General features: G+C 42.0%; 1 protein-coding gene across 7 annotated transcripts in view; it reads left to right on the top strand.

The window, feature by feature from the left end:
* Positions 1-25,446, top strand: part of LOC114876961 (solute carrier organic anion transporter family member 74D) — a 73,971-nt gene that overhangs the window by 15,175 nt on the left and 33,350 nt on the right. For 2 of the 7 annotated variants that reach the window (XM_029188960.2, XM_029188963.2), the window contains exon 3: positions 13,617-16,237. The exons of 4 other annotated variants lie outside the window; for them this stretch is intronic. The gene's annotated coding sequence lies outside the window, so the exon portion shown is untranslated. Of the gene's footprint in view, positions 1-11,321; positions 16,238-25,446 lie in introns of those variants that run through there. One more of the 7 variants, XM_029188962.2, reaches the window with a different exon arrangement.

The following is a 25,446-nucleotide window of genomic DNA, read 5'->3' as shown; positions in this document are numbered from 1 at the left end:
CGGTGGAATAACGCGGTGACGTTTAATCGGTAATTATTCCGCAAATCGTAGCTCGAACCGTGTGATTAATATTTCTTCAAATTGGTATTCGTTTCGATAGCCTGCCGGTTAAAGCTACCATTTATTATCCATAAAATTAGCATCGTAATTCCCTCGATTCCCATGATATCAGTTGAGAAACGTTTTAACAATGCAACATTTTATCCTCGTTGATGTTTGCTTTGCGATCGTGTCATTTTCACTTTGCTCATTTCTTTCGTTCCTCCTTGGAAAAAATAAAATTAAAAATGTGACACTGAAGATGTCCGTGATTAATTTTTCAAATTAGACCTTGCAATCAGGTAATTCAAGTATTTATTCCAGAAAGGATTATAATTGAATAAAATTTGATCGATTTCAACTCGTCGATCATTCTTCTTACATCATCTAGCATCTAACGAACTCCATCTTAGCCAGGTTGAAAGATTGTCGGTTAAGTAAATACCAATTAACGAAGTCTGCCTGTTCGAGTCCCGTTAATCCTTAAAACACGATTGGTTCTTCGTTAAAAGTCCGAGGGAAGTGGGATAGGTTCCAGGAAAATGAATCTAGGAATTGAAAACGATCGAGGAGAGAGCGGGCTCGGGTCTTTTCGTCTTTCCTAGACAAAAGCAACGATGGTGGGGAAAACCTGTCGCAGCCGTTCGAAGCAATGCAAAACGAAGCTTTAGATCGAAGGACATAGGGCCGATAATTCTTGGGACCCCGATGCGTGGCTATTACATCCAAGCCAGCCATCCTCTTTTCCCCTTAGAGCCGGATACGCGGAATTATAATCGAGGGACGAATTTTCGAGCGAACCTTTTCCACCCCCTTTTCCTCATTTTTCCCTCCTGCTTCGTGTAATGGTTTAATCCTTTTATCGTAGCACGAAACATACCGTACCCCTTTCTATTAATATCTGAAAGCTTCCTTTTTTAAGGAAAATTAAACACGCTGGTCTCTTTGACGATTCCAGTTGCGTTATTTAATTAAGATAATGTACCAATTACTGGCGTTATCTTACTTCGATTCTCCTACGAATTTCGTAGAAAATTCTGAAGCTTAATTGTCCAAAGGAATCAGCAGTTACCATCGACACGCGAGTAGCAAACTCGAATAGCAACATCGTCAACAAAGTTGCATCGATCGAGATAGAAGTGGGCAGGGGGTTGGTGTAGTCACGCTAGCACTGTTGAGGGATCGTTAAAACGGGAAAAAGGGGGTGAAGGGTGAAGGTAGAAAATTGCTGGGGACATGAACGGTTCGAGTATACGTAATCGCGAGTCGAGTCGAGTCGGGTCGGGTAACGCGATTCGACTATGAGATGAAGTAGAAGCCCGGACACCGGCTAAAGAAGAAGAAGAAGAATAAGGCGGTAAGATAGAAAAGGAAGAGAACGAAGAGCGAAGTGTTGCGGCGAACGCGAGGGAGGGATTCACAATAGCTCAACTGTTGGAATGAGGAAGTCTCTCGTACGAGACGACACCAGGGGAATACTAAAGTCTGGGTTACTAATAGTTGGTTACTTCGCGTATTCCAGCCTCATAGATTCTCGCGAGGTGGAGCTTCTTGGGATCCCGGTGTTCGTGTTGCCCGGTTTCACTTTGTATCGGCGCCATTTGTACGCTTTGAACGCGGACGAAAATGGGGATCGTCGCTGTCTCCGTTCGTGATCCTCTATTTTCCTGTGCCCGCGTTGATTTGCGACTCGTTTCTGGGAACGAATCTTGCTCGACCGTATGGCTTTCGGACTGGGTCAAGAATTAGCTTTTCGTGTATCCTCCTGTCTCCCTTTCGTTGATCTTTAATAGCTTAACAATTTAGCCGCTGAAAATTGCCGGCTCGACTGCCATCAAACGGTCAAATATTTCTTTTTTTTTCCTTTTTTTCTCAAGGGTATATCCAAAATTCAACCTTAACGGACTTGTTGCTCTTGCCGTCCGACAAATTTGTAACCTCCCACGCACATTTTGCCACACGGTTGGCGGTAGGTTTCCGTTCGGGGAGAAAAAGTAACGCGCGCAGGTTGCGGGTAAATCCGCCGCGCCAAGTATCCCGTTAATCTGACAAGTAATGGCGCATCGGTGCGTTATATATCGCGGCGTATAAATCACTGACGTATAAATCGTTTAGCATAACAACGTAACAGCGGCGATAATATTGCACGTGTGCATAGGAAGCTCGTATATATTTTTCCGATACCCCGCCGGAGACGGCTATTTTTGAGCGAATCGTAAAGAAGATACTTGGAAATCGCTGTAGAACCATGTTGGTATTGTTAAATCAATGTTCATTGTAATATTTATCTTCGCGACTGTGTACGGGGCGAAAAATGAATTTCTATCAATCCTTCGTTCACTGCCGATCACCGTAGCTTTCCCCATAGAAAATTTTATTATTAATATTCTTCAGTTAGATGATAAATTTGATGATATTTAAAAAAAAAATGATATTGATTTTTCTGGAATCGAACCCGCGATCCTCGGATTTGAAGATCAGGTACCTTACTCTTTTCACTATTATTAATTGGAAAGTTCTTTTATTTGTTAATATTTCTTTCTCCATAGAGAATTTTATTTAATATCCATTTTATTATTAATATTCTTCAGTTAAATAATAAATTTGATGATATTTGAAATAAAAAAAGAATATTATTTTTTCTGGAATCGAACTCGCGATCCTCGGATTTGAAGATCAGGTACCCGACTGGTTCCACTATCATTAATTGGGAAGTTCTTTTATTTATTAATATTTTGGAAATAATTAAACAACAAAAGGCCTGTTGTCACAGGTGATCGACGAGGTTCGTTGTTCGTTTCTTCGAACGATAAACAAGGAGTCGCGGACGATGAGAGACTTATGCAGGCTGCACGGTGGAACCGAGGCTAAACCATTAAATCGTTTATATCAATCGTCGACGATTGGCATTCGTTCGTCTCACAACTTTCTTTCCCATTCCCGGGTCAGTACTCGTATCTGCTTCGCAGTCGGTCGTCTCTGGTCGAAAGCGTAGAGGTCAAAGGAAAACAGGTGAATCAGACAATTTAAAAAGATTCGCCCTTGGCCCTCGTCCTCGTGGCGGATGATTCGCTTCGTTAAATCGATTGTGTTTCAATCTGACCCGCTAATGCGCGAGAGCCGGGCCAGACGTGCTCTCGCGAGCGTATCGTTTGCTCTGCCTGTTTGTGCTGACCTACATGCCCGTCCAAAATAATCTGACACTGCCGGCAAGACCTTAACCGCGACCTCTGCTGGAGCAGATCGAAGAATAAACCGAATGCTTCTAACTCCGTTCCAATTGCTTTGCAATCGCGCCACGTTCCTTTATCCAGGACAAATTATCATCTACAATTATTTTTCATCAATTTCTATCGTAGAACAGTTAGAAATTCATTGCAGTATGGATAGAGATGATCGGTGAGCGACGAAAATTTCAGATAGCATAAATATTATAATAATATTAAGTTTGAAATTTGAATAGTTTTTTCGTTCCTTAATTACCTCGCTAAATGAAACGTTATATCACTGATGATCAGACAACCGCGACCCTTTTTTGCTCTCTCTCTCTCTCCCCCTCTTATATAATTCATTTCTGCAACGAAGAGAGAAAAAAAGTTCATCAAAATGTTTTTTTTCGCACGAAAGAATGGAAAGAGGTAGCGAGAAGGCGATCACGCCTTCGGGCGAGCAAAGATTAACAACGTTTCAAGGATGTCATCGATGACGGGTCGGTGCATAAAATTGAAGGCGGTCAGGCACGTGATTGGCTCGTTTAAAATGTAGTGACCTACACGGCCGTCCAAAATGATCTGACACTGCAGGCTTGACCTTAACCGTGACCCCTGCTGGAACGGCTCGAAGGGCAAACCCCGTCGTGAGATTTAAAACCAATTGACGAGACACATAAGTCGTGCAAACAGCTATTTCGTACGTGCATGCCCGGCACCTAATTGTGCCCAATAGCGTGACGTATGTATACGTATTTTAGGTCTACATCCTCTTAAATTGGAGCATTCGATTCAACTTATATAAAAGAGATCGCTACGTTTCGTCGTGGTTGCTTATTTTAACCCTTCCGTTTTCGAGTTTGAATTGCAATCAAACCCTTCGATCGTGAAAGAGAAAATTTTCATTGAAAAAACATCAAATTGTCAAAGAGATTTAATAACCGTCGTTGTAAAACGAGAATAGAATTTATTTTCTTCTTTTTTTTTTCTCTCTTATTCTTCTCAGTTCAATGCACTTTTATGTTAATAGTCAATCCCGCAATCATATCATGTATTGCGTAAGCCTATTGATTGGTACTAGGAAAGTGAGTATTAATATCGAAAAATGTTGTATTCAGAACAAGTATGTACCACGCCTAGGCAGCAACGGGTACGTAACGCGATGCCCGTTTAACCTAACGTTAATTTATTAACGAGACTGTAGAATTATCAGGCAATCACTGCTTTAATGCTCGCGAGCGTGACAAACGTGTTTCAGATTCATTTTTCTTCGTCGCTGCTGAAACGTAGGATTTTTATCACGTTTGATAATAGAAAAATTCAAAGAATTGTTATCTAAAATCGTATCTACATATGTAATTTCGTTTATTTTCCAAATTTCATATTAACTTGAAAATAAATAGAATTATTTCGAAATTTAGCCAGAAATTATCGACCGATGCAATAATGAAAAAATAAAATTCATTAGCAGTCTCGTCGACGAAGTCTCGCGGGGAGGAAGTTAAGTCGATTGTTAATCGCGACTGGCCAGCTTTCGCCGGGGCTCTTTCGTAATATTCACCGGCTACGTCCGCGGACCTATTCGATATTCAATGACGCGATACAAGTATCGATTCCCCGAAGTTCGGCAACCGAGCCAAAGGAGGAACATCGACGGGTGTGGTCGAGGAGTGCGTACATCGATCGGCACTTTAACCTCCGACGAAAGCACACGTTTCTACGCGGCGAAGGAGGGATCCCGGTTGTCCTGCTGCAACCGTTGGCAACAGGATCTTCAAACTTCCTACCCGTTTCACGAGGGTCTTCGAGTACTACCCTTTTCTCACCTTGCTACACACCTGCTCCTGTTACATACCGTTCAACCCCTTCTAAGCTTCGAAACTTTCTACTCTATTACCTAAGTCGAAACGAAACCCTCCTAGATCCTTCGGCATACTCTTCTTGCAATTAGAAAAGAAGAAAAATTTGCAGAAAAATAAATTTCTTTGAGCTAGTAAAAATAGTAATAGCGGTGTACTCGGTCAGATTACTAAATTCAGCTTAAGCGTAACAATGGGGCAAAGAGCTAGTAAGGATAAGGTGGAAAGGAGGTGTGCGTACTCGTAGAGCTCGCACACGAGGGAGAGAAACGTAGACTAGGGGAGTATAGAATAGCGCAAGAGCAACACCGAGATATATAGTTTGTTGTAGAGAGAGCGAGCTGGTCGAAATTAATGCGGTGAATCCAGTGAACGGGTGGAGATCGGGTTGCCCTGGTCGTGGCTCGTTTTGAGTTTTTTAGTTCTCGAATTTAATCCAAGAATGGGGGAGAATGGGGGACATTGAAAGCGGTGGATCTCGTCTAGACGGTAGGTGACGTCACGAGACAAGGTCGACCATCGGTCTATCCATGGGCACAGCCTCGATTTTCTCTATAGAATACAGGAAATGCCATGTGTACTCTAATAGAAGTGTAATTTACTATTTCAACATCGATTTCACCCGATAGTCCCTTAAGGGTGCTTTCGATCGATCGAACCCATCCGCAGCTTCAACCCCTTCTCAGAACCTTCTTTGAAAATTCATCAGAATTCTTTGTTTTCTTCTTCTATTAAATTCTATCATTTTTCAAATGCTCTCGGATGAAATATTTGACAACCCCTGTTAGATAATTTTCTACAAATGAAAGGAAGAAAATAGTTGATCGAATTCATTTCTTCGGTACTGTACACGCGTCTTCGACGCATTTCGTCGTCCCAGCCTCTACCTCGCCCTCTAGCCAGGCTTCTTTTCGTTCCCCTTCTTCTTCTACGTCTTTTCTTTTTCCCTTTATTTCGTCCTTTCCCTCCCTTGCTCTCTAGCTGCGCGGACTCGAGCCAGAAGGGTGGCAGCCAGCCTCGTGTGTATCCTTCCACGCAATACTAGCGACCGGACCAGTTGGACTAGGAATCGTGCCGATCTTGTTCCTTCCCGGGCATCCTGATCGATTCGTCTTGCCGGTGATGTTGCCCATTCCGAAGGGCTTACGAACCGTAATCCTGCGATGAAAGGAAATGGACCTTGCCCTTGCAGGAGACACGTGCAGCTTATCGACCGACAGTTATTTAAAAGCAATTAATTAGCCTTTTCATTTATTTTTCCTTCAATTAGAGTAATCATGGTTAGGGATTTTGGGGATCTTGGGTAGGATTATCCATCAAGGGATTAGGGGGTTGGTATCTTTTTTATTTGGGATATTAACACTAGATTGCTGGAGCGAGTCAATTTAACTCATTTACGATTTTATTGCTAAACTTAATAGTTTTACTTCTTCCCCTCCCCACTCCTTAGTTCAAAAAATTCATATCTGTTATACCTATTATTTAGTGTTAATTAAGAATTATTCAAAATATTATTGTGCTCTCAAGAGAACTTCGACAGCCTTTTCCATCTCGTGTCAAAGGTTGAACGGTATCCCTCGTGTTTCTCCTCTGAAAATATCCTCGACCGATTAAGAATTCCATCCGAAATTCCGTCGACAGAGTCATTCGTTTCCCGCGTTTTCTGTCACCAGCCCGACAACGTTTTATCTCGTCCGGAAATCAGTAAAGCCTGTGCTGGACTTTGGTCAAGACGGACGACGCTCGTGGTTCTCGATTCGAACAACGAATAATATCTGAATTCCTTTACGTTCAGGCATAGCCAATCAGGCTCATCAATAATTCAGCGAGTTCGACCGACCGAGAAATTCGAAAACAAGGCGAAAACAGACTGGCTACAGGCGCTGTCACAAATTCTTCCTTTTAAGTAAGGAAACACCTAACGTTAACATAGATTATTATTTCTTCGTTTCTTGCAAAATACAGAAATTAGTTTTTTAATTAGGAATTTCTTAGTTTTACAATTCGTTAATTTAGAACCGCGTCGCTAATTAAAGAAAATTAAATTTATTTCCTGAGAATTTCATTACTCCACTTCTCATATTTGAAGGTCTTTTCGCAATTAGGATACTTTGTGTAAAATAAGTAGAACTTAATTTTTTAACTTAGACCTTCAGTCTTCTATTTTGTAAAATTATATTGGAAATTATGGAAAGAAGGAAACAAAATTGCAAATTAGAAGATCGACTTTTGATCGAACCTGTAGGTGAAAAGAGCGATCTGGGTTGCCTTTACAAATCGCAGCAGACGCGTTACCTAACCGCAATTTTATCGTCGTACGATTGAATTTCGATTTTTCTCGCGATCCACGATATCGTGGCGAGGCGATGGAAAAAACAGCAGGACAGAGGTCTTTCGAAACGGGGTCGATCGAATTTGTCTATTCAATCTGTCCGTCGGTGTCTGCGAAACGTCGAGATACCTGATCAAGCCGCACACTTTCATACATTTCAATGCGACCGACAGGATGCACATTTCAATGCCGAATCGAGGTTAAATTCTAAACAGTCGGGGAGGATGTCGGTGAACGTGTCAACCGAGCGAATAAGGAATTGGCAAGTGCTAAATGGTAATGCAATTTTATGCAGTTTCCACTCCTTGGCTTACTATTTTTATTTTCATCCTCTTTTTTTTCCTGGTGATTTAATATTTCAATTCTTCTTTTTCTTTGTGAAAATTCTTGTACGCGCTTACGCCTCGAGCTGATACACAGACGGTTGACATTGTGGTCGGCGAGAGTGGAAGGTACAGATTGCAATCCAGTTTCAACAATACAGAGTGGCAAGCCACGGCTAATTTACTAATTCAGACATAATTGCCTTCTCGGAAGGGACAAACGAAATATAGACCGAGCCAGGGTCACCGGTGCACCCCTGCCTTGTGCGTAAAGGTCGCAGTAATTAAGAATGATTCTGTGTACAGTCCGAGTAAGGAAATATTATCCTTGCCAAATTTTTCATTAATTTTTTATCCTTAATTTGATTTCTTTTGTTTTTAAATCAACATCAATTTTGACACTTTCGAAATTTTCTTAATGAATCCAAATGATAATTAGTCACATTTCTATTAATCACCAGTTTGAGTAATCGAAGATGTTGATCAGAGAATCGATGGTGATTCGTGCGTTGCCCTTCGAACGAATCAGATCACCGTCTCCATCTGATCGATCGGCATCCTCTTTGATCAGCCTCGTTTGCTCCTTGACGAATAAGTTAATCGGGTTAATCCATACTGGCCATTTAAACGTGACACACGCTTAATCACTTCCGCGTACCGGGGTCACTGCTCTTCCTCGTTCTTCCCTAAACGCTATTGTAGCGTTACGAGATTATTACCAGACGAAATACGTTTCATAATTTCTGTCTGCGAACGAGCGTGAGACTGCGGTACGCGACCGTGTTAGATTGGATCTAATTTTCCAATAGACCCAGCTGCCGTGTTGCACACGTTTCTACCGGGGGTGTGTCGAAAGCTTCCATGAAATTTCATTTTCGAATGCTTCGAATCTCGAGAAATTATCGAATTTTGAAGTACTAGCACCCAGCCGTACTTATCTTAAAATATTCTTCAAGGTTCCATGAAATTTCATTTTCAAATGCTTCGAATCTCGAGAAATTATCGAATTTTTACGAAGAACTAGCACCCAGCCGTACTTATCTTAAAATATTGTTAAAGGTTCCATGAAATTTCATTTTCGAATCTCGAGAAATTATCGAATTTTGAAGAAGTACCAGCACTCACCCATAGTTATCTTAAAATATTGTTAAATGTTCCATGAAATTTCATTTTCGAATGCTTCAAATCCCGAGAAATTATCGATTTTTGAAGAAGTACAAGCACTCACCCATAGTTATCTTAAAATATTGTTAAAAGTTCCATGAAATTTCATTTTCGAATGCTTCGAATCTCGAGAAATGATCGATTTTTGAAGAAATACAAGCACCCAGCCATACTTATCTTAAAATATTGTTAAAGGTTCCATGAAATTTCATTTTTGAATTTTGAAGTAGTACATGTACCCGCCATACTTATCTTAAAATATTGTTAAACGATTCTGTTCGACCGAAGCTACAGAGAATATCAACCCGTTGTCTACATTAAAAGCAGCTGAGCTTCGAATCGTGTAACTCATTCGCGTTGATATCTGGGCCACAATGTCTCGTTTCCCAATGAAGTCCGACCGATCTACTCGATGACGATTCATCGTGATCGCTGCTTGGTTCAACGCACTTGCAGCGCGAATAACGCAGAGCCGGATAGAGGTTGATATCTTATTAACAGGGGGAGGCGGGGGGACAGTCCGTGATGCGACGAATTTCGGCCACTGGTTCGTTTAAAATCTCGGAGACATCCTTTTGTGTCCCCCTATCCAATTCGGCACAATAGACTGCAGTTTGGTATTTGATTGTAATTAATGACCGGTAGATTAACAGGCTTCTCGATGGGGTTCATTATCGTGGATGCTGTTTTAATTATCTCTGAAACTGTACTCTTCGATTTCAACGACGGAAAATTATGTACGTGCACGTGTCTGTGTTTGATTTCGTGACGATCGGGTGAAGATAGGAGGCAAATCGATCGTTTTCATGAATGTTTCGAGGGATCAGAGCGTATCTCGTCGCGAATCTTGCGAATACGAATTACGCGCGACGAGCGATAAATGAATTCGTTTGAATTCTTGATAAGATGACGTAAGTAGCGCAAAACGATGTTGCTGCTACTGCTGTGGCTATGGTAGATAAGAATCTGAGCCTCGTTATCGGCGCTCCTGTTGCACACCGTTCAGTTTCAAGCTGCAACGCCGATAAAAAATAATGCGCTTCCTTTGAAACGAAAAAAAGAATCTACATAAATAAAAATCTTTTCATTCAACGTAACAGCGATGATAATATTGCACGTGTGTATAGGAAGCTCGTATATATTTTTGCGATACCTCGGCGGAGACGGCTATTTTTGAGCGAATCGTAAAGATATTTGGAAATCGCTGTAGAATCATGTTGGTATTGTTAAATCAATGTTCACTGCCGATCACTGTAGCTTTCCCCGTAGGAAATTTTATTTAATATTCATTTTATTATTAATATTCTTTACTTAGATGATAAAAAAAAATAATATTAATTTTTCTGGAATCGAACCCGCGATCCTCGGATTTGAAGATCAGGTACCTTACTCTTTTCATTATTATTAATTGGAAAGTTCTTTTATTTGTTAATATTTCTTTCCCCATAGAAAATTTTATTATTAATATTCTTTAGTTAGATGATAAATTTGCTGACATTTGAAATAAAAAAATAATATTAATTTTTCTGGAATCGAACCCGCGATCCTCGGATTTGAAGATCTGGTACCCGACTCATTTCACTATCGTTAACTGGGAAGTTCTTTTATTTGTTAATATTTTGGAAATAATTAAACAACAAAAGGTCTGTTGTCACAGGCGGTCGATGAGTCGAAAAAATCTTTTCATTTTATCTTCTTTTTCCCCGAATAAATTGATCGTGATTTTTCGCGGCGCGAGAAGGCGCGTATACGAATTCTCATTGCTGACCGACTGAATTATCGGCAATCATTTAAATTGGAGTATATTGCAACGGCGATAAGCGTGTTACGCTTGTGAAATCTACAACACGCAACGTGTTGCAAAACACAGACAGCTCGTGGAAGAGATAGGCGACGATGACACGCACGTATACGTGAAACGTTACATATCGAGTCCAAAGTATTTTTCACCAGCGGTAAAAATAGCGGTGTACGTAGCTACACGAGGTTGCCGATGACAGACGCGAACGACACAGACGGGTCGCGTTTGATCTCGCGGGCATAATTGCCTCTGTCGCGTGTGCTTAATCGCCCTCGTGCTTGCCCAATGATCGCGGGCTCGTCTAGGCCTACGAGTATCGTCGTTTCTATCGATAAACAAATTAATTGCTCGCGATATGCTACTCGATTAATCTAAATAGAGGCCACCGGATTCTCGCCCTTGCGTCTACGTTTAACGACCCTCCTCGTAGATGAACAAACGATTAACCCATCGTTATGGTCCATTAAGAAATATTTAGAAATTGTCAGTAAGCTACTCGATCGCTTCCTGTTTCTTTCAGCGTACTGTTTTACATTCGGTCATCAAAATCGTTTCTGTAAACGGTAATGAAAGATTTTCTTCTTTCCGGAAAAATTGTCTGTATAATTGAGCGAAATTTTTCCACCTGTTACGATGTATCGTTTTGGAATTGATCGATGGATTTAAATTAGAAGGATGAGAGAAAAATCGTGAACCTTCCGACGAGTGCAATGAAGGCAAGTGGACGAGCAGACGAGAAGAACGATGCAGCAGGCTGCTCGGTGCAATATGTGGGCCAGACAACAATAATTGTTCAACGTTTCCTGGTATATTATACTGCGTGTAATTGATACAGAGGAGCCGCCATTAATTCTGCTTCTGTTACTGGGCTATCTTTAGCCGAGGGCTCTCGGAGGGTCCGTCTGTCGAATATAATTTTCCCAGAAATCTTATGAATATTCTATAAAGAAGAAAATGTTACATAATCCATCCAGCGGAACAATTAATGAGCTTTTAAATTAATTAAATTTCAATCGATCCCGAAGCGTAATTAATTAGACGAATCGAATTAACAGTAATTCATATCGCTGTAATGATTCATGGAACTAATTTCTCCCCGAGTGGAATCGATCAGTTCAATTCCGCTTTTCCAATGTCGATCGATCGGGGGGATTCGAAGGCACGGTAAAGGATTGCAACGTAGACACACACGTAACCCTTTCACTTGGCGGAGAACGTGGCTACCCTTACCACAAATATATCGATTCTTAATAGAAGGTATATCAAGGTCACGTTATCCTGACGAAGGTCAATCTCCATTCGCCGCGGAATGCAGCGCAGCCCTTTCATTTATGTTAATAGGATTCACGTGCAGGCTACCATTAAAAACAGCCTGGTCCGCCTTTCCTCGAAGACCTAAATATTTCAAATTTCTTCTCATCGGTGCATTATGCGAGTGTTCCATGAAATTTTCGTACAAAGCGCATCGGTAGACGATACGCAAGATTGGTAATTTTAGTTTTATTCGACGCGAGTCAAATTTTCCACCCGATACAGGGAGTTTCAAAATTAATATTCTCAAATTTTTGAAACCTTTGAAAATTATGGAATTTAATTAATTTTTATGGTTCGAGGTCCGGACCATAAATCGCCTATAGATGCGCAAGGTTGCTAATTTCAGTTTTATTCGATGCGAATCAAATTTGAAACGTTTGAAAGTTTCGGAATTTAATTAATTTTTATAATTCGAGGTCCAGACCATAAATCGCCTATAGATGCGCAAGGTTGCTAATTTCATTTTTATTCGATGCGAATCAAATTTTCCACCCGATACAGACAGTTTCAAAATTAATTTGAAACGTTTGAAAGTTTCGGAATTTAATTAATTTTTATGGTTCGAGATTCGGATCATCAATCGTCTATCGATGAGCAAGGTTGCTAATTTCATTTTTATTCGACGCGAATCAAATTTTCCACCCGATACAGACAGTTTCAAAATTAATTTGAAACGTTTGAAAGTTTCAGAATTTAATTAATTTTTATGGTTCGAGGTTCGGACTATCAACCAGCTCTTAATGTGCAAGGTTGCTAATTTCATTTTTATTCAACGCGAATCAAATTTTTCATCCGATACAGAGAGTTTCAAAATTAATATTTTAAAATTTTGAAACGTTTGAAAGTTACAGAATTTAATTAATTTTTATAATTCGAGGTTCGGACCATCAATCGTCTATCGACGAGTAAGGTTGCTAATTTCATTTTTATTCAACGCGAATCAAATTTTCCACTCGATACATGGAGTTTCAAAATTAATTTTCTCAAATTATTGAAACGTTTGAAAATTACAGAATTTAATTAATTTTTATGGTTCGATGTTCGGACTAGGATCCAGTGTTCCGTTCCTCGGTCTATAGAAGATTCTGAGGACGGTGTGTTCGCATAACGGTACCGTCGGTTTCTCGCACGTCGTGTCGCGCCGCGCCGCGTCGCGACGCATACCTGCCGGTGAATCGAACCGGCCAACGCGGTGTGTCGACGTGTATATACGCGTTCTGTGTTACGTCGACGCATGTTGCCGGCGTTACGTGCACACCGGGATGCATTTCGCCGCGGCGAAACGAGTTGAATGCCAATCGGCACGCGAACCATCCTGTTCGATATGGAAAGATCGCAAAAAAAAAAGAAAAAAAAAAAGTAGTAACACCGGCTTCATCAAGTTATACGGCGTTTTATATCGAATATTTTGACTCGTTCGAGCGTGTACCGTCGTTTGTCTTCATCGAACCATAATTCTTCTCCCCGCATTGTTTCCCTCGATAATCTAAGATCACCTTCGCGAGATTAATTTAATAAACCGTCTCGCGTATAATTCCCTCGACCGTTATCGCGGCTAATTGAAACAATTCACAGGGACGAAGGATGCCTGAGAGCAGCGATCGTTCGATCGACCGAAAGAAGTGGGAGGAGATATTCGTTCGTTCGATTAAAGTGTAAAATAGTTCCCTATTCATCGAGAGTGAAGATGCATTTTCATCGTAACCGATAAAGATCCTTCGCTAACAATGCGTCGTTTAGATGGAAATCGAGTTTCAATTTTAATTAATTTACACTTGTTAAAAGATGAAGATTGCGTAACGGATGGAAAACAAAGTCGAATTTCCAGTGGAAACGGAGGCGGTTACCGGGATCGCGGTTGTTGCGGTTTTGAAAAATAAGGACGATATCGTTGATCGGCGGAGTCGAACGAAATTGAATTCCACGATGCTACCATCGGAAGTAATTTGATCGCAGCTAGGAAGTTGCTCTTTCCTCGACTGCACTTTCTATCGGCCACTTTCATCGCTCTTCCTCCACGCCTCTCGCCTTTCCATTCGGCATCAAAAGCTGATTTGCTGAAAGAAAAGACCCGTGATTACACCGCGGGTAAACTCGAAAAACCGAGGCGCCGCGATGCGCGGGTAAAGGACGCTGTTACGCGACGCGTTGCGATCACCGTTACGACGCGCGCGTCGCTTTCACTCGAATTCTCTCTCGCTTTTTTCATTTTTTCTTCGCGCCAAGTTTCTGTACCTACGTCGTAACGTACGTGTACGACCCGGGACTATCCGTTAAACATGCGGCGGTAGGATATATACGGGAGGCAAGAAGAGAGTCGTAGGCAGCGGCGTTGGTAAAAACGAGCGGGGCTCCGGCACCCATTGAGGGGGGGGGGGGCTGGGCAGGATTCGGGGCGGCGAGTAGCCGGCAGGAGCGATCGGAGCAGCTGCCAGAATTCGGATCCCGATCTGCGGAGGGCCGCGTAAACGCGCGCATCAGGGACTCATTGCCTGGTCGGAGATTCGTCTGGAAGGCAGGAAGGAAGGTAAAGGTTAGGCAGAAAAGCGAGAAGGACGATTTGGGGGAGAGGGGGGATGAGATGGAACGGGTAGGCCGCGTGTGGAACCAGCGGTCTGGCCAGTTGATTACGATGCCGAAACGAGTGGCGGGCCATCTCTGCAACCAGTTTCGGACAGTGTGCTGGATGGTAGGAAAGGTCTGCGTATAGACCGTACTGGACGAGGAAGGTGAAGGAAAAGAGAGGCGCAAGAAGAGACGGGAGGAGGCGACACGGCCGAGCTTAAGTTTCGGTTTCGTTCGTTTCGCGCCTGCTCCGCGCGTCGAACGGGAGCCGAGAGTGAGCGCCGGACCCGAGTACGAGAAAGACCGAGGCTGACGGTGCGACGAGGAAGGTCGACGCGACGCGACTAGAACGAGACGACTTACCCGGGTAAAGATAGAGAGAGAGAGAGAGAGGGAGAGAGAGAAAAAAGAGTGGAACAGAGTTGGGTAAAGGGTAAAGAAGAAGCGAGAAGGAAATGCGTGTACCAGCGGTGGTAGAGGAGGTCGCAGAGGACAGGAACGGAGCGTGGTAAGAGAGAGACGGAGCTAGATGTAACCGGTGGATGAAGAGAGAACCGTAGCTGCCGAGGCGAACAGACTTCACCGGCGCTCTGCTCCCAATAACGACTCTCGCCCTCGGTCAGTCGCGCGCGAACCGCGGAGCCGCGAGCATCTTTCCGTTTCTCTCTCGCTCAGCTCGTAAGGATTGCTGTGTTTCGAGTCGCGTGCACGTGTGCGAGAACAGGGGAGCGATCGAGCGAGGGAGCAAGTGGAAAACCCGCGAGTCTCGTTCCGACGCCTCGAAGAAGGTAGTGGTGGGATATCGGAGCGCGCGACAGGTGAACCGATTTATCGCGATCGGATCGATTTTCCTCATCTTCGGATTTGTCAGTTACTCGAGGAGGACGTGTCTGTGCTCGCGACAAGCGTACACGATGGAAGTTGAGTAACCTTCGGGGATACTCGATCGGACTCGAAGCGAAGATCATCGGTATAGGTTTGTTGGTCCGTTGGCAAGGGTATCGTGGAAGCCGTGGATAGGCTGGGCGATTCGTTTCTTTTTTTTTTTCGGGGTTATCTCATGGTGGTATTGTCGCGGTATCGACGTGGTAATCGCGTCGCGAGTGGTGCTCCCTGCATCCGGAGATACATGCAGCTGGTGACCGAGTGAGAGAAGAGCGGAAAGCGGTCAAGTGACAAGCAGCAACGAACGCGTGGTATATAAAAGTGCGAACTGGTGGAGCGAGGAAGCGAGCGAGTTACACCGGGCGAGTGCGAGGCTGCCAGTGGCGCGCGGACCAAGAAGAAGACCACGACGACCACGACGACGACGACGGCGACGACGACGACGGGGAAGAAGAGGAAGAAGAAGAGGCAGCGTACAGTCACGCACACCCGTAAAGGAAAACGCTGTTGCTATTTTCGAGCCCGCCAAATATCTTTGGGCACACGGTGCTCTCCTCGCTGCTGTCTACGCTCCTCGCCCTGCTACGATCTTTCTTCGGGCCCGCGAGTACACGTTCCTACGAAGCGCAACGATTCTGCGCCGATGACGCATGGCCCTGACCAAACTGGGAGACAGAAAGAGACAGTGCAAGGGAAAGAGCGGACAGGACGCGGCAGAGGAAGCGAGACGGGACGACGTATGACAGGTACGTTTCGACTTCTTGCCTTTTTGCAAAACCGCCAGCCGCGATCTCTTGACCTACGACGTATCTGTGCCGTGACCGTGAGCGCTGACGAGTCTCTACGATCCTCGACACCTTCGCGCCTTCGTCGCTTAGCCCGACCCCTCCTGTTATTCCACCTAATTAGTGGTCACCGTTGCGGTTCTTTCGTTTGCCGATACCCTCCCCCGAGGAAACGCTACCCCCTACCCCCTCTGCGTTGCTTCGAGTAATTAGAAACTGTTCGAGTAATCGATAGATAAACGTACGATTTATTCGTCCCTTTTTAACTGGATACCAAAGTAGGTCACTATCGGGGTTGTTTTCTTGGTAGGTGAATGAACACCTGGAAACCAACGCTGCGCCTCCGAGTTTCGAGTAATTAGATAATTAAAGAAATAGTCGGTATCGATTGATATCTCGTGGTCGTAATCGAAATCGGTTTAGAAAAAGAAAAAGTTGGAATCAGCTTTCACGTCGGTTCGCTTTGTTTCAAAATCACAGATAATTTCGTAAGCTCGGAATTTCATCAGTTTCCAAGCGTTTCCATCGAGGAACCGCTAGAATTTCTATTTAAGGAAACGTTAAAAGTCACCGGGAGATTTCCAGGGAATCTGGAAAACGTAAAACAGGCATCTGGCTTCGTTTTCTGTGGCTTTGTTTCAAAGTTGTAGATAAAGTTCGTTAAGCAATCATTCCCTTGGTTCACGGTTGTTATCAACGATTTATACTTTTTATTCCACGATGTTTTCCAAACACCTGTAACACCAGGTGTTTGGAATACACGGTACTATAACATCGCGTTTGTTTCACACTCGATTCCTTGCAGCTATTTACCCGCGAGATCCATCGTCCTCGCTTCGTTATGCTTGATGGAGGAGAAACATCAAGATTTCCTCGCAATTTTCTTCGTTTTAACGAGGGAAATCGCGTTGCGACATCTTCGCTTTGTGTGTTATCTCGAAAACTCCTCCCAAGTCTTTTTTAACCCTTTGGCTGCCGAGGATTCTAGCCTCGAACGTTCTGTGTGGACGAAATAAGAATCAAGTCAACAACACTTGTTTTCTTTTTATTCCATTTCATTTCTTTTTCTTTTTTAGGGTTTTATCATATCATTGCAATGTGATAATACAGTGAGTTAGACACCATTTAAAAAAGAATACCTCATTTAAAATTGGACCAAATGATTTGAGGTTTTTTAAGAAGTTATACTAATTAATTTACTAAGATATGTGCTTTTGTCGTTTTAAAAACTTACAATTTGTTGAAATCGTGAAGGGTAATTTTTCATCTTTCTTATGTGAGCCTATAATGAAAATTTAAAATATAGAAGTTACAAGTAATTAAAATTTCCGAAAATCTCAACTTTTCATCTAAGAACATAACTAATCACGTTCTTAGATAAAAAGTCGAGATTTTCAAAAATTTTAATTACTTGTAACTTCTATATTTTAAATTTTCATTATAGGTTCACCTAAAAAAGTTGAAAAATTATCTTCCACTATTTTCTTTCACGATTTCAACAAATAGTAATTAATTTGTAAATTAATTTGTATAGCTTCTCAAAACACCTCAAGTCATTTGGTCGAATTTTAAACGAGGTATTCTGTTTTAAACCGTGTCCAAACACTTTTAACACTCACCATACATGGTGTGTAATTAGTAATATGCGTTGATAAGTTTTATTTAATTATGATCAGTATACACAAGAAATAATCTACGGACGCGTATCTGCGTCCATCTGCACCGATAGCTTTCATCGGACGCATATGTGCGTCCATAGCAGTGAAAGGGTTAATAAAAGAACGATGGTGTCCCCGAAGGAAAGAAAAATGCTGTCGGATTCAGCCGGCGATGCGACAGAGATTAGTTTATTTCTCGACTGGTAGTCCGCTCATCATAATACACGCGTGGCAAGGATATTTATGTAATACGCGACATGCAAATGAATACATTGTTTGCCCGTTTGTCAGCGATAAGATACACAAAGCGGGGTTTCGTACAACGATTTCTGTGCCGCTTTTATTACAGCGACACGACGGCAAACAAATATGTGTGTTGTGTAGCCGACGGCTTATCACGTTTTATTTTTTATTTTTTCTCTTTCTCTAAATGAAATGCAACTGCTGAAAAACAGCAATATTATTATCGAGCCGGTTAGGCTCGTTAACTATGCTTATAATTTCAGCGTTGACGAGCAGGATCAATTTGTCCAAATACCGGTATCTACTCGGATGCGTTTCAAATAATTTCTACAGCGATTCGTAATAAGGCTCCAATTGGATCCGTCTGACGTTCGCGAAACCAAATTAGGAAAACAAAGAGAAGAGCGTTTAAATTAGAATAAGATATTCCACGAATGACACAGCGCAACACGAATCTACCGCAGCCGATCGATAGGATATTTGCAATGCCACCGAATAATTTTCAGATTAAATCGACGATTAATCGAAACAGCTTTCGATAATTTTATTATAAATTTGATCGGAGCTCGACGATAGCCTTTGGGGGTTGAATTTCACCCAGCACGAAACGCGTTAGAGATCGCTTCTCTCCAAAGCGAATGGTAGATCCACGATAATAAATCGAGAATGATTCGTTGTTCATAATCGATATTGCTTTGCTCTGAAACGAACCGAGCAGCCTCGCTATCAATAATGCATCTCGTGCAACAGGTGAGAGGGCACGCGTCAAATTCACCACCATCAGACGCCAGTCTTTCCACTTTCGCGCACCGGTGCATCCGTGAGTCACGTTCCCCGATGCACTAAGTTGCAGCTTCGGCCTTTCAGACGGGTTGCAACGATGCCCGACGCCAGGCCCGGTGGATACCGTTAGTCGACGTACTCGTGTGAACATTCTGTTCAAAATTTCCTCTTCCTTTCAATTATATCCATTTTTCTTCCTCTGTTAATTCGATTTTATTTAAATCGCCCGCAAGTCGAAGCTGAGAAATTCTTAAGGAAATTAATAAGGAAACTGATTTCCTTTTCATTTTTTTCATTTTTTTATTTTTTTATTTTATAAGTTTACGACCTACAGCAGCTCGTAGAATATTTTTTTGTTCTCTTCCTGTTTCTCGAACAGAGGTGAAAATATATATATTTTTTGTTCAAAGTCGGAGCTTAGCCAGTTAGAAAAATGCGAAACCGATTACACAGTGTGTTCGACAAGTTTCGCGGCCGGCAAGCCGGAGATGAGCCTGGCCGATTGCAGGCGAGATCATTGATCGTTAAGTTTTTTTCACTGTCGATGATCAAAGCCGAACGACGCGGTGGCCGCGCGTAAATCGACTTTAAATCGCAATAAACCGCGCAAGAACGGCTGCAGAGCGGATTTGCCTCGCGCGTTCACTTTCGACCGCAAAAAGAAGGAAAAATCGAAAAACCGATCCCACTTTAACCTTCTCCGCGGCCTTCTACCTTGTTTCAAATGCCCTTACTGTTCATTTTTTTCAATTCCGACTTTGCGTTCTTCGCCGCGTTTCGTGAAAAATTCTCACCAGCCGTGTTTTGTGACATCGGTTTTGAACCGACCCGTACAGGAATCGCGAGTACGGTAAAAAGTGGCGTGCGTAATAATACGGGCGAAATGGTGCATTAATCACACGCGGCACAGGTAATCGCTAGATCCTCGTAGAACCGCCAACTTTTTCTTCGCTCGATCATCAATCCGACTAGACGAGGCGTTTTATTGAATTTCAAGACCGCGTGTGATCGATGATCGCGAGCCTAGCGGCGGGTAAACATCATCGTGTGGCAAGTGGTAACAGTCATTATTATTACACTGTCATTGCCGGTTTGCCAGTGATTTGCATGCTCACGAAGCGACCCTTTTAATTTTAATATCAAAAACAGACGAATTTTCATTTTTACTCTTGAATTTTTGGAAAAATAATAATTTCCTATAAATAACGGCTGTGTTTCCGAATGATTCTTCCAAAATTTACAGCTCAGGTTCGTTATATAACCTAAATTAACTACAAGAAACCGATTAAAGTTGGTTTCAGAGCTGGATGTCTTACCGTTTTCGAGATATCGAGGTAAGGCTAGGTTAGGTTCCGTGTATGCGCAGTATCGAACAGCGCATGCACAGTATTGAACAGCGCATGCGCAGTATTGAATGGCGCATGCGCAGTATTGAATGGCGCATGCGCAGTATTGAATAGCGCATGCGCAGTATCGAATAGCGCATACGTAGTCCCAAAATTGTACAATTACTACGATATCTCAAAAACGGTAAGACATCCAGCTCTGAAACCAACTTTAATCGGTTTCTTGTAGTCAATATAAGTTATATACCCAACTTGAGTTCTCAATTTTGGGAGGGCCATTCGGAAACTTATCCTAAATAACTGGGAAATGTTGTAAATCAGTTTCCAACGATCGAGAATGTCAATCACTCACCAAGGAAAGTTATCTGAAAGTCACAATGAAGACACAAAAGATACGTTCACAGACAGTGGTATCGGTTCAAGTACCAACGGTGTTTATTTTTAGTACGTTCGAGTATCCTTATCCGACAGTAAGGAACGGTTCAAGTTCTCCCGCTAAATTGTCAGACGGAAAATATGCGATACTAGTGTTGGCTAATAGTGGACATTGAGAATCGCGCGTGCCATTCGTGACCCTGCGACCGCGCGTTCCTACCATCATCTTACTTCTGCTTTTCTTCGGGGCTCGCCTAACCTTTCCTCTAACGTCACTCGTCTCTTTTCTACACAAGCGACCGCTAATTAGACGCTTAAGTAACACGTGCTTGATTCATTAACTCCTTCAGAAGAATTACACGCCAGCTTTTATTTTTAAATAAATTTCTCATCAACGTCGTGCCTCTTCTATTTACTCTCTTATCGAGTCCCTTCGTGTTTGACATTGCGTCGCTTTTCCAAAGCTTTCCCTCGAAGCTAAGAATTATCTGTCGCTCTTCCTGTCTCTTCTCACCGGATCTTCCGCTTTTAATCTGAGCGTCGCGGAACGATATCGCGATATCTGGCTCTTTATTTGTGGTACGATAAGATGCCGGGACGCCATGACAAAGTTTGCCCAAGGGGGTCGATGTCGTCGGAAAACGATCTCTGTGGATGACGTTCTATGCTGCTTTTTTTAATTATTCTTAGACAAAGGATAATATTTTATTTTGAAAAATGGTAAATTATCAAGTGGATAAGGAATTTAGAATTTATTGCTTGAACGTTAACCCATGATTCTTTGGATAAATCAGTAGCAGTGTTGATGACCAACACCACTAGTCACAGCGCAAACACCATAGATTCATCCTCGTCTAAACATCCTAATCACGATTCCTAATCTTTACTCATCCTGTACTTCGCACCCTTCTTTAGTCACATTGTTCCTTGACTATTGTCCCTACCACTACCCATCTCCATCAATAGAAAATAAAAGCCTGTATCATTATAGAACAACCAGATTTCAGTAAAGTCCAATAAAGTTTCTAAGAGTGTTTCGATTTCCATGGCATCCAACAGCAGCAATATTAACGCATTATTATTCGTGTTTTAATGGCACTGTTCAAAAACTAGATCATTTCATCTGTGATGCAATGATTCTATCTTTAAGAACTGCTTCTACCGTGTCCGATTCTACGTTCTTATTAGCCAACCCGTTTCTGAAAGATCGAAAATCTTGATAAGGGGGCTATAGCGTTTAGACTTTCTGTCACTTTTGTACAGGCCAAACGGTAAGAGTAATCGAAAACGTTCTTGCGCCATTGTGTTTAGCGGGTGAAAATCTCAACGAATGACAGAAAATTAATCTTTTTCTGCCACTTCCGGTCTAATCGGAAATCTGAGCGAATCTCGCTCTAGTTCACTTTAGCTTGTTCCGTTCCGAATCTTAGAAAAGTTACGCAATATTTAAATAATTCCTCGAAATCCAGCCGTTTCCAGTGATAAGAGTGAATTTCTTTCGAAGGAACATTTGCGCAAACACGTAACCGAGGAAAAATAATTCTTGCGATCGGAACGACATCGAAATCTCGTTTCATAAAAGTCTTTCGAATAACGTAATCCTCGATGACTCGCCAAGTTCCCTCCCTTTTTTCTCTCTTGTATCTTCGGACGATAAATTTCATGAAAGAAAACGTGTGAAAAGAAAAGTGTAGAGTGACGGAGAGAGAGAACGGGCGGGTCGGATTCAGCCATTTTTGCGACACGAATAATTATATCTTATCTGACTCGACCCGTGGCCTCGAGAACGCGATGCGTTCGTCTGCCTCGGCTTTTCAAGAAAAATATGGAACTGACGGTTCGCCGAGGATGAAGCTGCAGGATGGGAGTCGATCGTCTTACCAGTTCTTCGATAGATGCATCTGCAACAACGTCTTCAGACTCGCAGAATCAATTTCGCAACTTTCGATCAGTCGAAAACAGATTTCAGATGGTTAACATTATTATATTTCTCTTTTAAAACAAAAGAAAAATTAAAATGTTCCGCAAATGAATCATAGATAAGTTCTTCTCTCAGTTAATGAGTTGAAATTTCTTCTGAAATCGATTAGCGAACCTTTGCAATAACTTCTTGCTTTCTTCGATAGACTTCCTTTCCCGATTTTTTTTCCCCGCTTCTAGCATCCCTGAGAGATGCTGTGCAAAGGTAGGAAAAATCGATTACCCGAAGGCTGCTACGGTCCCTACGTGCTGTGCCCTTAAGAGGATCGTAGAGGCTTAAGCGTTTACCGGATTTAATGTATGTAGATGGCCGTTTAATAAATATACGATCGCGTTTAAAGCTGTTACCTTGCCGAGGTAACTCGAACGTTCGAATAGACGGTAATAATATTACGGTGTAAATAGGATTGCGAGAACTTTATTCGATTGCCGGAGAGATAAGAAAAATATGTAAATGATATATTAAGGTGAAATGAGAAATGATACGAAAGGTTTTTGAATCGTAGTTAATCTAGATTCGAAATGCAGAAAGCGTCGCTTGTCCAGTCTCGGTTCTGTTCAAAAGCAATTGCTACGGTGCAATTGGTTCAAATGGCATTGCATGGTGCGCGGTGTTATAGAACAGAGTTACGTGGACTCTTCTTCATAAAGTGCATTCGCTAACGATTACAATTGCATTTACTTTGATCAATTACTATCGCGATAAATAACCTTCTGAAAGTATCTAGGAGAATATTCGAATCTGCTAATTGAAATTTTCAATAATTTGATTTAATTTGTTACTTTGAATAGAATTTTGGAAGATTTTGATTTAATGAAATTCATTTCGAAGAACGGCAGATTGCCTTAGAATCACTTTCCATTTGAAAGCGTTTAATTCATTAAAATTCCTTTCGAAATCGTTAGATTCGTATTATTCTATTCGAAAAAAGGAAATTTTCATTTCTTATCACAAATTCTCCATCCCTTCTTACGCGCAAGTGGAACGCGATAAGAAGAGCTTCTCCGAGGAACTGGTCGCTCGGAAGAAAATGCAAGATCCCGAGGGAAAAGGGGGGTGGATTTTGCGATATTAAAAATAACGTCAGAATGCGCGCAACTGTTTGACCCAGTTGAAACAGCGAGGGATATCGATTTTAGTGGCAGGTATCGTCGGGATTAATATTAGACCGCGTGCTGAAAATAGGTGAACGCTGCAACACTGTTGCTGCTGCACTTCTTATCTGCGAGCAACTTTGATCATCGTTGCAAGTGTCTCTTCAAAAATATCCAGCTTCCCCATGTTCGTTCATTTTAATCACTTCCTCTAGTTCTAAATTGCACCTAGGAATTTCAGCTTTTAACTTGATGAATTCGTTTCAAATAATTATCAGAAACTTTCTCATCAACTTGAGGAGTTAATTAATTGAAAATGATTCGACCAAACAAATTATGTTTCATCCCCATTTTTGGATTATGTTTAAGGGTTAAACGAGGAGGAGGTGTTTTTTTAGAGAAACAAATTACGAAGTTGACAAAGTTGAGTCACCGTGTATATAGGGAACGAAGTCAATGATACACTTTTCCACTTTCTCCGCGACCGAGATTACACGAAGCCTTGGGTAGAACACCGCGAGATAAAACTCACCTTCGTTCTGCTCTTGTGCACGGTGCTCAATCGCTGGCTGTCCTCTCATTTATTAAGAAATTTATTTATTGGCTACTGTATAATAATCGCTAAAATTCTAAAAATGGAATTTTAAGGAACAGGAATTTCTTTTGAAATTATAATACAGGTAGATGGAGAATATTAAAATATTCTTTTGAATATCCCTTCCATTCACCGTAAAATGAAGTTTCATTCATTCATTTTCATTGAATAATTAAATGCAATCGTCTGCCAATCGGAAGTTAATAATTATTTTAGAGCAAAGGTGTATATTTCTTGAAAATTTTCGGTGCTCAGTTTCGAGACTGCTGTTCTGGAACCGAGTTATATCCGAAAAGCGATACGTCAGACTGGAAACGATTAAGCTATCCCGTAAATTAGGTCACGAAATCCATCGGGAACTATTATCCGCGTTCTGCTCTCGAACAAACGATCGATAAGCTTCTCGTTCGGATTTGCATGAGAACCACTGCGTGTTCCCATTTCTCCTTTCAGCGGTCGGTCGGTCGCTCGATCCGCGGTTGTATAACAGCAATGAAAGTACTCGGACAGGCAACCGGCAACGTCACGTCTCTGTTCACGCTAACTACCTTGTGATAGTCGTTCTAGTTGCTAGTGTGCTTGCTTCTTCGCGATCTTGCCATGTTCCTATTTAACCCTTTGATTGTTCGCTGAAAATCTGATTCGTTCAGAGGCGTACCCCTTTTCTAGAGCAGAGCGCGATTGAATCGAGTCGCTCCTTTGGCGGACCATGGAGAGAGCTCCGATAATAATTTTATTTTCATTTTTCAAATAAATCGAGTCGCTCCTTTGGCGGACCATGGAGAAAGCTCCGATAATAATTTTATTTTCATTTTCCAAATTCCACACTGTTGAAATAATTAATTATAATTAAGAGGAACCATCGCGAGGATCGATGTTGCAGAATATCGCTTTTATCTTATCAGAGCAATCAAGTTGGACGGTGTAAAAAAAAAACGGAGCTGTTTGAATAGCTCGTTATCAGTCGGATTATTTAGCCAGCGTGAAAGTGCATTGTACGATAGGATACGTAACGTCTCCGGCGAATCGAATGCTCACGATTTGGGTCAATATTTTTTAGCGTGACGCTCAATTGGCGTCGCTTTGACATCGTTA

This window comes from Osmia bicornis, chromosome 7, assembly GCF_907164935.1.
Source record: "Osmia bicornis bicornis chromosome 7, iOsmBic2.1, whole genome shotgun sequence".
Lineage (NCBI taxonomy): Eukaryota > Metazoa > Arthropoda > Insecta > Hymenoptera > Megachilidae > Osmia > Osmia bicornis.
This window is presented reverse-complemented; position numbering and strand designations above follow the sequence as displayed.